A 12655-nucleotide genomic window follows, 5' to 3' on the forward strand; every position below is an offset into this window, starting at 1 on the left:
GAAGTGCAGAAAGACAAAGGCCAGAACTCAAGTCAAATTTTAAGAAGCCAATACGGAACCTGCTTGTTTCAGACAAGGCTATCTTTGTTTTTCCTAAATACAAAAGCCTGAGTTAAATCTAAAATTTCTGGTTTTAGAAATGTTTTTCAAACACTCCTCCAATGCCTTACAGAGTCAACTAAATAGACCATTTGGTGTCATGAGCCTAAACTTTAGATACTGTTTAGCACCTAGTTCTTTCTCATTATCAGGTTTGTTTCATGTTAATGATTTGGTGCAGACGTTCAATAGACATCATTCAAAGGACCAAATGAAGTCATCAGCACTAGAACAAATATGCATGTTTTCTGTGGACTCTGCATTTCTCACATGTACAATTGACTAAGGCACGGCTGGTGGGCACGTTGTCATTCACACTTAGAATCGAACTGTTTCTCCGATAAATTTGGCTGCTTCCATCCGGGGCTCAGGGCCGTCAACCTGTTCAGTGCTCAGTGAAGAGGGAAGGTTAAGTTTTATCAAAACAGGTGAATTCGGGGTAACGGGAGGGGGGCTGTCAGGTAAGATGTGTGAGATATGTTGCTTGACTTAGTGACTTCAGCTGTGGTTGGCCTGAAAGCTCCGTTTGTCAGACACAGGTGAAATGTTTCAGGCTTCATCAAATCACTGAAGACTCAGGTAGAGGCTGGGGAGATGGCTCCATTGGCTGCCACAGGAGGTCTGAGTTCAGATAGCTAAAATCTAGGTGTGGTGCCTTGTATCTCTAACTCCAGTGCCGTGGGGTAGAGAGAGGCAAATTCCGGCAGCCCATTGGCCTGCTCAGTGGGGCTGAAGCAGTAAGCTCTAGGTTTGGTGAGAGGACCTGACTCAAAAAGTAAGGTAGAGAGTAACTGAGAAAGACACCCCATATTAACTTCTGGCCTCCACGCGCACCTGCATGTGAATCTGCATGCATTTACCTGTGCACACGCTCACACGGATGTGCGAACAGACACACGAAAATAACCAAGTAAAACTGAGCTTATAGAATTAGGCTTCCTCCAAGCTCTGCTCCGTACATTTTACTTCCTCACAAAGCATCAATACAAAGCCCACGGCCCACCCGTGTTAGCTTGGTCATGTTAGTCATGGCTCTTGACTTGTTAGTTATGGTACCTTTTATTTCTTGCATGAATTTCATGTTTTCCTTCTGGAACAAAGACCATTTTTTTCCTACAAAGCTACGAAGGTCAAATGCACATTTTTTATGTTCAATATTGATAAAACTCTTTTTTCATTCTGTCAATCAGATCTTGCCTAAAAGCTTTTCTCTTCAATCAAAAAAAAAATATATATATATACCTCTAGGAGCAAAACCTATGTCTTCCCTTATTATGGAAAAAAAATGAGAAGAAGCTTCACCTCTACCCAGCTCTCTTTCCTCATTTCTCACAGGTAATCAATATGGCTCCCCTGACCTACACTGTGGCCATGTGTTCTGTCGGGAGTGGAACCAGCTCAGCCCTGATTTAGCATTTAAAATGTGTTGGTCCCCTGCTAGGGGTGGACCAAGGAGGGAAAACACAGGCATGTTTCCATGGCTGGGGATGTCTCCAGCCCATCTTTTCTCCACTTATGATGTAGCCCTAGGTACCTCGAGCTGAATTTTCTGCCTCCACATTAGCACAGTGGCCTCTGATGGGCTCTGTACCTACAGCCAACAGCAGTGGCCAGAGGCTCTCCGGGTTTTAGCCAGGGTCTCCTGAGCTGTGTCAGCCTCTGCACTGGGTTACTATATTGTGCCGCACTTCACAATCCTCTGCACAGAGGACAACTGGAAGCCTCTCCTCCTGTCACCAATCCTAGTTTCTCATGTAAGTTCTCTGACTGATAACCAACATGCCTCATCTGAGTACTCTCACTTTAGAGGCCTTTCATGGTGATCAAATCCCCACTCAGAACAAGAGTTCATTCCCAAGACCTAAAAGTATCAATGTTTATAACTCAGTAGGAATTATTCCAAAATGATTTTCCTCATAACTCTTAGTGGAACTCATGGAGAAGACAGGAAAAGATTGGGTAGCTTTATGGTATCTGGTGGCTCATGGAGATGCTTGGAGATTGGAACATCTAGGGGTAGGAAAAGGGATGATGTACGTCCATGATAACAGCTGCTCTGTATGTTAGCTGGGTGCTGGCAGCTAGAAAACTTGCAATTGCCTCATTACAAACCTTCCAGAGAAGCAGCCATTTCCTTGGACATGCAGGGCGGGGAGACTGAGGTTTAAAGTTTGGTTTCCTGTCTCTGTCACCCCACTGGTAATGCGTAGCATGCTTTCTTTCTCTAGACAATTTGAGGGTCGCTTGCCTTTGTGACATGCTTCTTCAGCCAAAGCCTCAGAAGTGTTGTCCCAGCCCTGGCTTGTCATCTTAGGGCCAGAAATACCTCCCAGATCAGCATAGCTGTTCCTCTGAATTCTGGGGAGGCGCGTGCTTTGTCCTGTGCATGCTTTAACAAGACCAGGATTTGCTACCCTCAGTTACCGCTTTCTCCAGAACACACTGGTTTTCTTCTTGTAAAGCATAAAATGCTGCATGCCCTGTGCAGGAAGGCCCGGGGATGCTGACAACAGCTGGCTTTACAGGGAGTATTTCTGCAGAGAATTCTACTGTCCTTGGCCCGTGAAACTGTCAGAGCTCAGAGATGTGATTTTCCCAGCAAGTCCTTGAAGCTTGTAGCCTGTGTGTGTGTGTGTGTGTGTGTGTGTGTGTGTGTGTGTGATTTCTGGGTCATTTTACTGTCAGAGCTCAGAGATGTAAGATTTTGTGTTCAGCTTTACACCATGTACCCTTCCTTTCTGAGTGGCTCTTTCTTTGTCATGGTCCTAGAGTTAAGTTAGGTTCTTAGTCATGAAGGGCAAATTCTCTATCACAGAGTCTTGGCCTCTAATTCTGCTCAACTCTTAAGAAGAACTATAAACTCTCCCTCTCAGACAGAGTCATACAGATGCAGCTGAGCATGCTTGCATCTAACCAGTGGACTGAACACGAGGACCCCAATGAAGAAAGGACTGAAGGAGCTGAAAGTGTTTGCAACCCCATGGGAAGAACAACATTATCAACCAGCCAAACCCTCCACAACTCCCATGGACTAAAACACCAACCATTGAGCACACATTGAGAGACCTATGCCTCCAGTTGCATATGTAGCTGAAGATAGCAGTGTCTGACAACAATGTGAGAAGGAGCCTTTGGTCCAGGGAGGGCACATTTTCCCAATGTAGGGGAATGCCAAGGCAACTGGGGTGGAGAGGGTGATTAGGAGCCAGTGCACCTTTGTGAAGACAAGTGGAGGGGGAGGGGTGTTGGGAGCAGGGGTGGGGAAAGGGGTTAACATTTCAAATGTAAATATAGAGAGTATCTAATATAAAATCTCCCTCCCTCCCTCCCTCCCTCCCTCTCTCTCTCTCTCTCTCTCTCTCTCTCTCTGTGTGTGTGTGTGTGTGTGTGTGTGTGTGTGTGTGTGTGTGTGTGATTTCAGGGTCATTTGTTTCTTAAAGAATATTAGTTTAAATACTAACTTCAGTTTACTGCCGTATGAAAGCCCTCAGGTTCTTGAAGACCCTTGATTCTTTAAACTATAGGTCACAGTTGCATATGGGGCCATGGAATTGAGTATGGGATGAATAAATGTTAGACAATAATAGGCTTCTGAGTGCACAGTGACCAACATGAATCTAAAATCAGCACATAATAAATCCAGCTGTTTCCAGCAGTGTGATGCTGGCTGGACCTGCATCACACAGCTTCTCTGAAGCCTTGGTTCAGATGGCCAAGTCGTACAGTTTGTCTCGTACATACTGCCATCCAGGTACCAACAGCTCTGCTGCCTACCACACTTCTGCTCGGACTCCGAGCATGCCTACGGAATGGATTGCTATAATTTTCTGCTTGGGTGGAAACATTAATTATAGAGAAAAGATTTCCTATCTTCCTACCATTGTTCCTCAGCATGTAAACACCAATTAGTATTTCTTGGCCTATATTGTGTCAGAATGTTTGATTTTGGGGGTAAAATGTCATGATTTTATTGTCTAACTAACAGAATCAGCTTAGAGCAATCTGGGTGGGTCTTTCTCTCCTTATTGGTTCCCATTTCAAAACACTGTCAACTATTAGCAGGCAGATTTTTCTCAGACACCAGCTCAAAAGACTCAAGTCTCAGCATAATCTTCATGAATTCTGGGTGGGGCTAGGACAGGATTTCCAATGAGCTCTGAGATACCCCAACATACTTCTGGCATTTCTTACTATGTATTTTTGTAAGTTGGTGTTTTCAACATTGGATGTTTTGAATGACCTAATATAGCCCGTGCTCTTGCATCTGTGACTAATCTGTCCCTTGCTGCTTGGATGGAGGTTGTGCCTAACTTGATTACTGCTGTGTACCCAGTGCTAACAACATCTGGGGCATAATGACCACTAAATATGAGATGAATCCATACGAGGCCAAGTTAACACAGGTCCTTACTCTATACATGTGGTAAAAAATGATTATTGATTTGGCTGTCACATTGGTCTTTGCTAATTATGCTTAATCCTTCTGTCACTAAAGATACTAGTTCATAAAGTTTCACGGAAAAACACAGATAAATTAAGTTCTATAAAATGTCATTTTTAAAAGTGAGAAGCAAATACAGTACAGAGAACAATATGCCCCTTTTCTCTGTTACTGACAAATTTGGTAAAGGAGACAAAACAAGGCCATCAGATACCAGAACATATCCTCAGCCCCGTCTGGGCTCCCTGAGCCTCTGAGAGCATCTCTATGACACACTGTACTGTGGTTCGCATCATATAATGGACAGCTTTAAAAAAAGAAAAAGAAAAACTAAAAGCGTGCTTGCATCTATCCACACATCTTTAATAAAATGGAAAGTGACAGCAATTTTCCTTGGTCACTGTCCTACTTTGGCTCTTCTGTTGCTGGGATAAAACTTGGGGGTGGAGACCACATAGGGACACTGATTATTGGCTTATCCTTCATAGCTCACTCAGATTGCTTTCTTATACAGTCCAGGACTACATGCCAAAAATGGTACCATTCATAATAGGCTGGCCATTCCCACATCACTCATTAATCAAGGAAATGTCTTATAGATGTCAGGAGCTATAGTAGGACAAGCTTATAACTAACAGGTGGTCTTCCTGAGATGATCTGATTCCAGATCATAATATAATCCATGATAGATTCCCTCTTATAGGCAAGGCCCTAAGAGAATTCATTTTAGGAACAATTTCTGCTATTAATATGCTTTTCCTGTTATCATTAAACATACATAACAATCACTAGAGCAGATCTCTGCAGATCTACAAAGATGTATTGTCTTGTAAATGACTTCTTATGTTTTAAAGTTGATCCTATAAGAATTTTAAAAATTGTATTAGTGATTATTAAGCTCTTTTATAGTGAGACCACTATTAGGTCCTTTTCTGATAGTCAGAACTTCAATGAGAACTCTGCCAGTCTCCCAAGTGTCACCAGTTAATTGCTCTTAGATAGTAACCAGACTTTCTCTTACTCAGAGCACATTCTAAGAGATTAAAAGACAATTAAGCAACAGTCATAAACAGGGAACTAACAATTTATTATAGGTGTTAGGATAGAAGATAAAAAAATTGACTGGGTTTATCTACACAAAATTTCACTAATAACTTAGTTATGACTTTCGACTTTCAATGAACCTGTGGAGCTGAGACGGGTGATGGATGTTTAGCCGGATAATTACTTCTAATGGATATGCATGCAAACACTCTGTTGTAAACTTCTATTGCAATTTATGATTTGATTTTTTTGTGTGAACTTGTGATGAACTTTTTAACATGTTTTCATGTATTCTGAAAGATGTATAAGTACTGAGAACAAAGAGAGGAAGAGAAGAATTTTTTTCCCTTTTCCCCACTTAAAAAAATAATTTCCCTTTTCTGCTTAGGCTCTTTCTGCTTTTCTCTTAGAGAGCTTCATAGGAAACTTTTAACAACTTCGTATTAAAAGCTATAATCACTTTTCAAAGTGTCACTTTTTCTTCCTGAGACTTCTGACTAGCAGATTGAAAGTTAGAATCGCTGGAAGTTCCTGCTGAGATAGTACAAAGGCTGTTTATACTTTGCTGCTTTAGGAAGAGGTGCTAAGTGCCAGAAACCACAGTTTCTAGCCTCAGAGGATCACAGAAGGTAGATCAGCTACAGTAGCAAGGTAACTTGATAGACTTAGATAAGAGACTTAGATAAGTAAACTTTTTACTATTATACAGTGTCTCATTTGAAAATTCAAGGTTTAGCCCCAGCCCTTTTAATAGCTGCTATTGAAAATTATAAGTGATGGTTAAGAAATACAAGTTAATAGTCAGACAGTCAAATCATGGTCATAGTCTAGATCATCACAGAAATATGCATTCTGGATTGAACAGGTATGCAGAGACAGATATGTCATGAATAGATAGATTGTCTTTGAAAACTTCAGAGACTCACAGACTATAGCATTTAAAGACTTTTTTTATTATTATTAATTTAAGGCTTTTTTGACATTGAGACATGTCAGCTCCTGTCAGAACCCCATTCAACTTGGAAGATGATGAGCATTGAAGGAGCTCTATTTGGAGATGGCTTTATTTGTGGCATGCTAGCTACCAGGCAAAGAAAATACCCTTACTCCATCTGCAAATAGGATGCTGTCCAGAAAGAACAGACATACAGGGGAATCAACTGCCAACTCTGCCAAGACAGAATAAGCAAGTCATTCATAATTTCTGCTTAACAAATGTGTTTGTCAGATATATTGGGCCAGAGGGCCAAAGATTAGATACTCCAACTTTATAGAGGTTACTGGGGATTGTCCAGGTGGTCAGCTGACCATGTGATTTCTGTGCTTTTTGGAAGCTATGTTCCTGCACTTTCTGTATACTCAGGTAATATTTATTCCTTCTTAGGTCTCTGGTGGAGTTGAAGACTACACAGAGTCTTACAATTAAACTTAAGTTATAAAGGATCTAGGGAAATAATTTAAGGTATCAGGAAATGTTTTAGGGTTGGTAATTAAAAATTATGAAAGTTAGAGGATTTAAATGCTTCAATATTAAAAATTGGTTTCTATATAAAACTATACTCACTAGGATAGGATAGAGAATATAATACTTTTTCCTGAGTTGCCAAATACAAACAGACTGTAATTTTTGAATATAACTCTTACCTAAAATTTTCATTACTGTTGATACTGTATTATTATTATTATTATTATTATTATTAAAAGAGATTTTTATTTAGACAAAAGGGGAAGTGTTGAGGTCTTGTCTATTGCTATTTATTATAATGCTAAATCCTATACCCCGAGGTCTAGTTTAGCATTCACTTAGAATTCACTTAATACGAGTGAATTCTCATTTATAACAGATTTTGTTGTACAAACTTTGTTCCTTAATTTAAAACTATTGATTGAACAGCCTAGCCTGTAGCTGGGAAGAAGAGAGGTAGGCATGCCTTTGGTTCCCAGGCTAGGTTTCTGAGACAGAGACCGAGAATGGGAGAGAAAAAAGGAGAAGAAGGCTCATTCCATGGGTAGGTGGATCATGAGCACAAGGCTATGAGAACCTGTCTGCTGGAGTAGGAGAGGCCTGTGTGGAACTTGGTAAGAAATATCTTGGGATTATTGACAGGGAGGTAGAAAAAATAGTAAAGGATTGATATCTGCCCAACTCTAGTACTTTAAGGCTTATAATAAATATGAAGGTTTTGTGTCTTTTATTTGGAAACTAAATGGTCTAAAGTGGAGGGAAAAAAAAACCCCAAATAATATTCTGATGGAGGCACCAATCTGATGAAGGTCATGTTTTAGTTGAGGTTCCCTCTTCCCAGGTGGCTCTAGTTTGTGTCATATTGGTGAAAAATCGCCAGTACAGCCATTTAAAAGAATGCTGGCTTTTATGATGAAGAGAAGTTTTGACCACCATTTCAAACTCAGATGTTTACCTGTACTGTCAATTCTTTTTTGTTTCTTCTGCCTCACAAATATTACAAAAAGCAGTAAATAGATGGTTAGCATGAACAAAGATATTAATCAGGGCAGCTTACAGAGCTGACAGGCTAAACGTTTTTTAAATACCCAGTGTTCTTCATTTATTACAAACTTGTGGGCTTTCATGGATGTGTCAGAACTCTGATTAACCAAGCTTGAGTTCTGGGTGCAGAGATCTGACAGGAACTGGATCTCTGGAGACCCCCTCTCTTTTGTGTACACGGAATAAAATGACAGTCGGTCATTTTGATCATCTTTCTTCAGTGAGAATACTTCCTGATGGGCATTTTCTCAAAAAACAAAAGGCTCTGATGCACACACAGATCAAAGATCTCTTTGCAGTCTGCTGAAGTTTCAAAACCCACTTGCAGACTCACTTCTTAAAACCCACACCAGTGCAGCCTCCTGCCACGGAACAAGGCACCTGATCAGCATCCAGGAGCCCAGTTCTTACAGCCACAACTCATTCACTTTCATGTATTCTGAGCTGCCTCTCAGCAACTGACAGCACCAGGACAGAGTGGAAGAGTGGTCTGGGCGCACCGATGCATATCCTGATGTATGGGGTGGTGGTGGTGATGGAGGGCAGGCCTCCTTCCTCCTGCAGTAACAACTGTGAACCTAATAGGAAGTGGGCTTTGTCTCTTCCTTTCTACCTGAACAATCTTTAAAATGCTACTCATGTCAAAGCAGTGTACAGTGGTCTGATATGGATGAAAAGGCATGTGAATATTTAACTTGACACAATACACAAAAGACAAATCCCAAGCTGTCTTCCCAGGTAAATGGCAGCCCAGTACATGGCCACTCTCCCCTGCTGCCCAGTGTTTTCTTGGGAAAGTTGAAGCATTGCTTCCTTCACAATGCCGAGCTACATACTCAGAGCCCATAGGTGTCCTCCTGCCAGGCTGGTGGCCATTGGCTCTATATTCTGCACCCATTGGAGGAGCCTTTTACAGAGGTATGCTATCATGGTTTGTCTTAGTAAAATCATTTTTAAGAAGTATTTATTTTAGGAGCTGGAGAGGTGGCTCAGTGGTTAAGAGCGCTGGCTGCTCTTCCAGAGGACCTGAGTTCAAGTCCCAGCAGTCACATGATGGTTCACAACCATCTGTAATGGGATCCGATGCCCTCTTCTGGTGTGTCTGAAGACAAGGACTCACATAAATGAATGAATGAATATTTTAAAATTGTTTATTTTAAACTTATGTGTTTGGAGGGCTTGCTTACACAAGTGCAGGTGTGCTTGGCATCTAGAGGTGTAGAATCTCAACACTGGCATTGCATAAGTCGCCACCTGATGTTGGCACCAGGAACTGAACTCAGTCTTCTGAAAGAGCAGTAAGCAGTTGTAACCACTCAGCCATTTCTCCAGTTCCAATAATATATATATACTTTGTTCATTCAAAATGTATAACACATCGTCCCTACCCAAGAGCTCCTAAGTCAAATTTACTGGCTTAGAGGGTCCAAAGTATTCAAGGCTTTATGAGCCTCATTTGAGGTGGAGATATAGGCCTGGTGACCCTGAGGTAACATGGAACATAATCATTGCCCAGGGTGTGGTCAGCATATCAGCAGCATTGTCAACATCTGGCAGCTTATTAGAACTACCAACAGCCTCTCTCCAAATTTACAGAGTCTGACTTAACCATTTTCAGGTGATTCATTCCACATTAGCATTTGAGATATACCAGTAAAGTTGAAAAATAATGTTTGGGGTGTTTTCTAATTTGCAGTTTGGGTGACAGAGCCCAGGGACTTAAAGGTACTAGGCAAGAGTTCCCTCAGTGGGAACCTAACTTTGGCAGCATGCGTTTTGATCTCTCCCTTTGCAGCTGTACAACAGAGGGGTCAAGGAACTTCACTCTGCCTCTGCCTCATGGTATAGGCAACAGCACCCACCTACCAGGCAATTATTCAGGGGACAAGGGCAGCAGGATATAATTGAGAGACATAGGGATGAATTATGCTAATTTTCAAATGAAAAGATAGAGGAGACGGTGTGGGGAAACACTGCTAATTAAGGTAGCATTCTACCATGACCAGATAGCTCCTCTGAGCTTGGAGCAAAATGGAGGAAGATCCCTACTCCCCAAACCTTCTATCTGGGGAAAGTTAAGTAGTCCTTGGTAGTCCTACAAACTTACTTTTCTCCCAGCAAGTACCTGGGATTCCTGGAATATCTTTCCATACTAATGAGGCATTCATAGAATTTTAGACTCCACCAACGATTTTCATTTATCCTGAAAACTCCTTTCTACTCTCCAAAGTCCATATACAGCCCTGGTTCACTCAATAAAATGGATGCATACAAGCCCACCCTGAATAAAGGTATGTTCACAAGCTAAGACTGTCTGGGAGAACTGTTTCATTGAAGACCATCAGAGAAGACCTTAGTCTCACACTGCAGAACCCCACCCATTCCTGACTCCAGCTCTCCTTCCAGCCCAGTGTACAGCAGCTTCTGAACACCCTGAGAGGGAGAAAATGGAGGAAGCAGAGCCATACCTGACAACCTATACCCCAATATATACAGCATAGTGCAGAGTCCCACAGGATGCTGTCTGCAAGCAGGACAGCAAAGGGCTAAATGGTACCAGTGCAGGTTCTAAACCACTAAGAATATGCCACACCACCTTGCAGGAGGATGAGGAAGGACATACAGCTCAGGGGAATACCTTCTATGCCTTCCAATTCTACAGGAGCCTCAGTCACTTGGCTGGTACTCCCCCACCACAGTATGGGTTGACCCTTCTTTCTCAGTCCACTGACTCAGATCCCATCTCTGTTGGAACTACAACCCTAGGCAGACAGATGTACCCAGGTATTCTTTAACTCAGATGAGTTGACATCTAAAATTAACTTTTTTTTTTTTTTTTTTGAGGCTGGCATAAGTGAGGATGTGTGAAGTGCCTGAAACGTGAGCTCAGATAGTGAGGTCCTACCCCACTGTTTCTGACTCTGTGGTGGAGCTGAAACTTCATTTCTGAATAGTCCCAAGGTGGAGCTGAGAGCAGAGACCCAGGTCCCTTGATTTGGCCCACAGGAGTGTGGGATGATGTCAGCCTCTCTGGCTTTCTCTTTCATACCTGGATTCTGTTTCTCAGTAATCTGGATTCAGTGACTGTACATTGCTTATGACTCCATTGCCTCTGAAGCTCAGAGTTAAGCTTAGGTAAGGTGGTTTCCTGAGGGGTGTGTACACAGAAGCACACTTGGGGTCTTCCTGTTCATGTTGCTTTTCTTCTTGGCAGGTCCCTTCTTGGCTCAGTGAAAAGAAGAAATTATGTATAACAGACTTAGTCAGAACTTTCTTTCTGCCTAATGTTTTGTTCTTAAAGAATTATTAATGCCAAATGAGTCTTTTGGCAAACAAAGTATAAGCCTGTGTGCCTGCTAGATTGGTCAAGAGAATGAGGTAATTGCAAGGGTCTAATGCTTTCCTAGCCCTGATAAAGGGGTCTCAACAGAGGACTCACCAAAATTCTTAATGACTCCAGGGCTCCATCTCACTCTGATTAACACATGCTAGAAGTGAGCCTGAGGAGCAGTGCTTGATAAATTAGGTCTCGGGAGAGCCAGGAAACAGCTCAGAAAGTGAGTAAGGAGAGCCCCATGGCATATGACAATTTTGTTATTCTGTGACCTGAGGTTCTGAAAACATCCTTCATTAGCATTACTGTTTACATCTTGCAAATAATTACTCCTAGAGTCAAAAGGCATGTCTAATTATCTCCCATCTTCTAATTTAACTCAAAAAAAACCTCACTGAGCCCCAAAAGGAAAGATGGTTATGTCCTATTTACTGTCCACCAGGCATTGCCTCTATGAGTTCATTTATTCAGGAAGGATTTATTGAGCTTATGCTCTGTGCTAGGTAATGAAAATGTGACAGAGAATAGGTGGCTCCCAAAGAGTGAGGAACCAAGAGTGAACGAGAAGGACCCCCCAGTCTTGATGCATACTGAACCATACATTTAGTCATTTGCTCATTGGAATGTTGCAGCCATTCCTGGTCTGTCAGAGGGCCAACACTGTATATCCAATGTGCTCTTGAAGTGTTCCACTAGAAATGAAGGCATGTGAAGGCATCACAGTGAGGTGCGGATGTGAAGGAAGTAGCATTCATAATTTCTAGACATCACATTGCTCCCACGAGGCCTAAATAGCTTTCTACCCTCTGCAAACATAAAACATCCCCGAGGCATAAACAAAAACCTTTCTGGAATTTAGGGGATCAGGTGACAGGAGGGAAACGGGGACACAAATGGAAGCCACCCCAATCAGGAGGCATTCTAATTCTAAGAGCTGCACGTTGCTTTTTTAAAATCCTAACTTTTAGTCTTGCAGACAGTGGTACCACTGTGCTAAAGATGTGCCCGAAGATTCCGTTCAGAATTTCAAATTTCATTCAGAATTCTTACGTGAAAGCAAAAATGGCATACTTGAAGTCGAAGCTGCCCAGGTACCAGTTTACTTGGGACCACTGGGTTGAGACACCTATCTGTTCTGACACTGCTTGCTGGGGTAATGTATGTGCCGAGTCTTCATCACTAGAGGTCTCCATGAGACTGCCCATGGGATTAAACTACTTTCCATGAC

General features: G+C 42.0%; 1 protein-coding gene across 10 annotated transcripts in view; it reads right to left on the minus strand.

Annotated features, from left to right (window-relative positions):
• Window positions 1–12655, minus strand: part of PDE8B (phosphodiesterase 8B) — a gene marked incomplete at its 5' end in the record, with an annotated part of 177778 nt that overhangs the window by 26090 nt on the left and 139033 nt on the right. The window lies entirely within an intron of this gene.

This window comes from Micromys minutus (assembly GCF_963924665.1).
Source record: "Micromys minutus genome assembly, chromosome: 11".
Classification (NCBI taxonomy): Eukaryota; Metazoa; Chordata; class Mammalia; order Rodentia; family Muridae; genus Micromys; species Micromys minutus.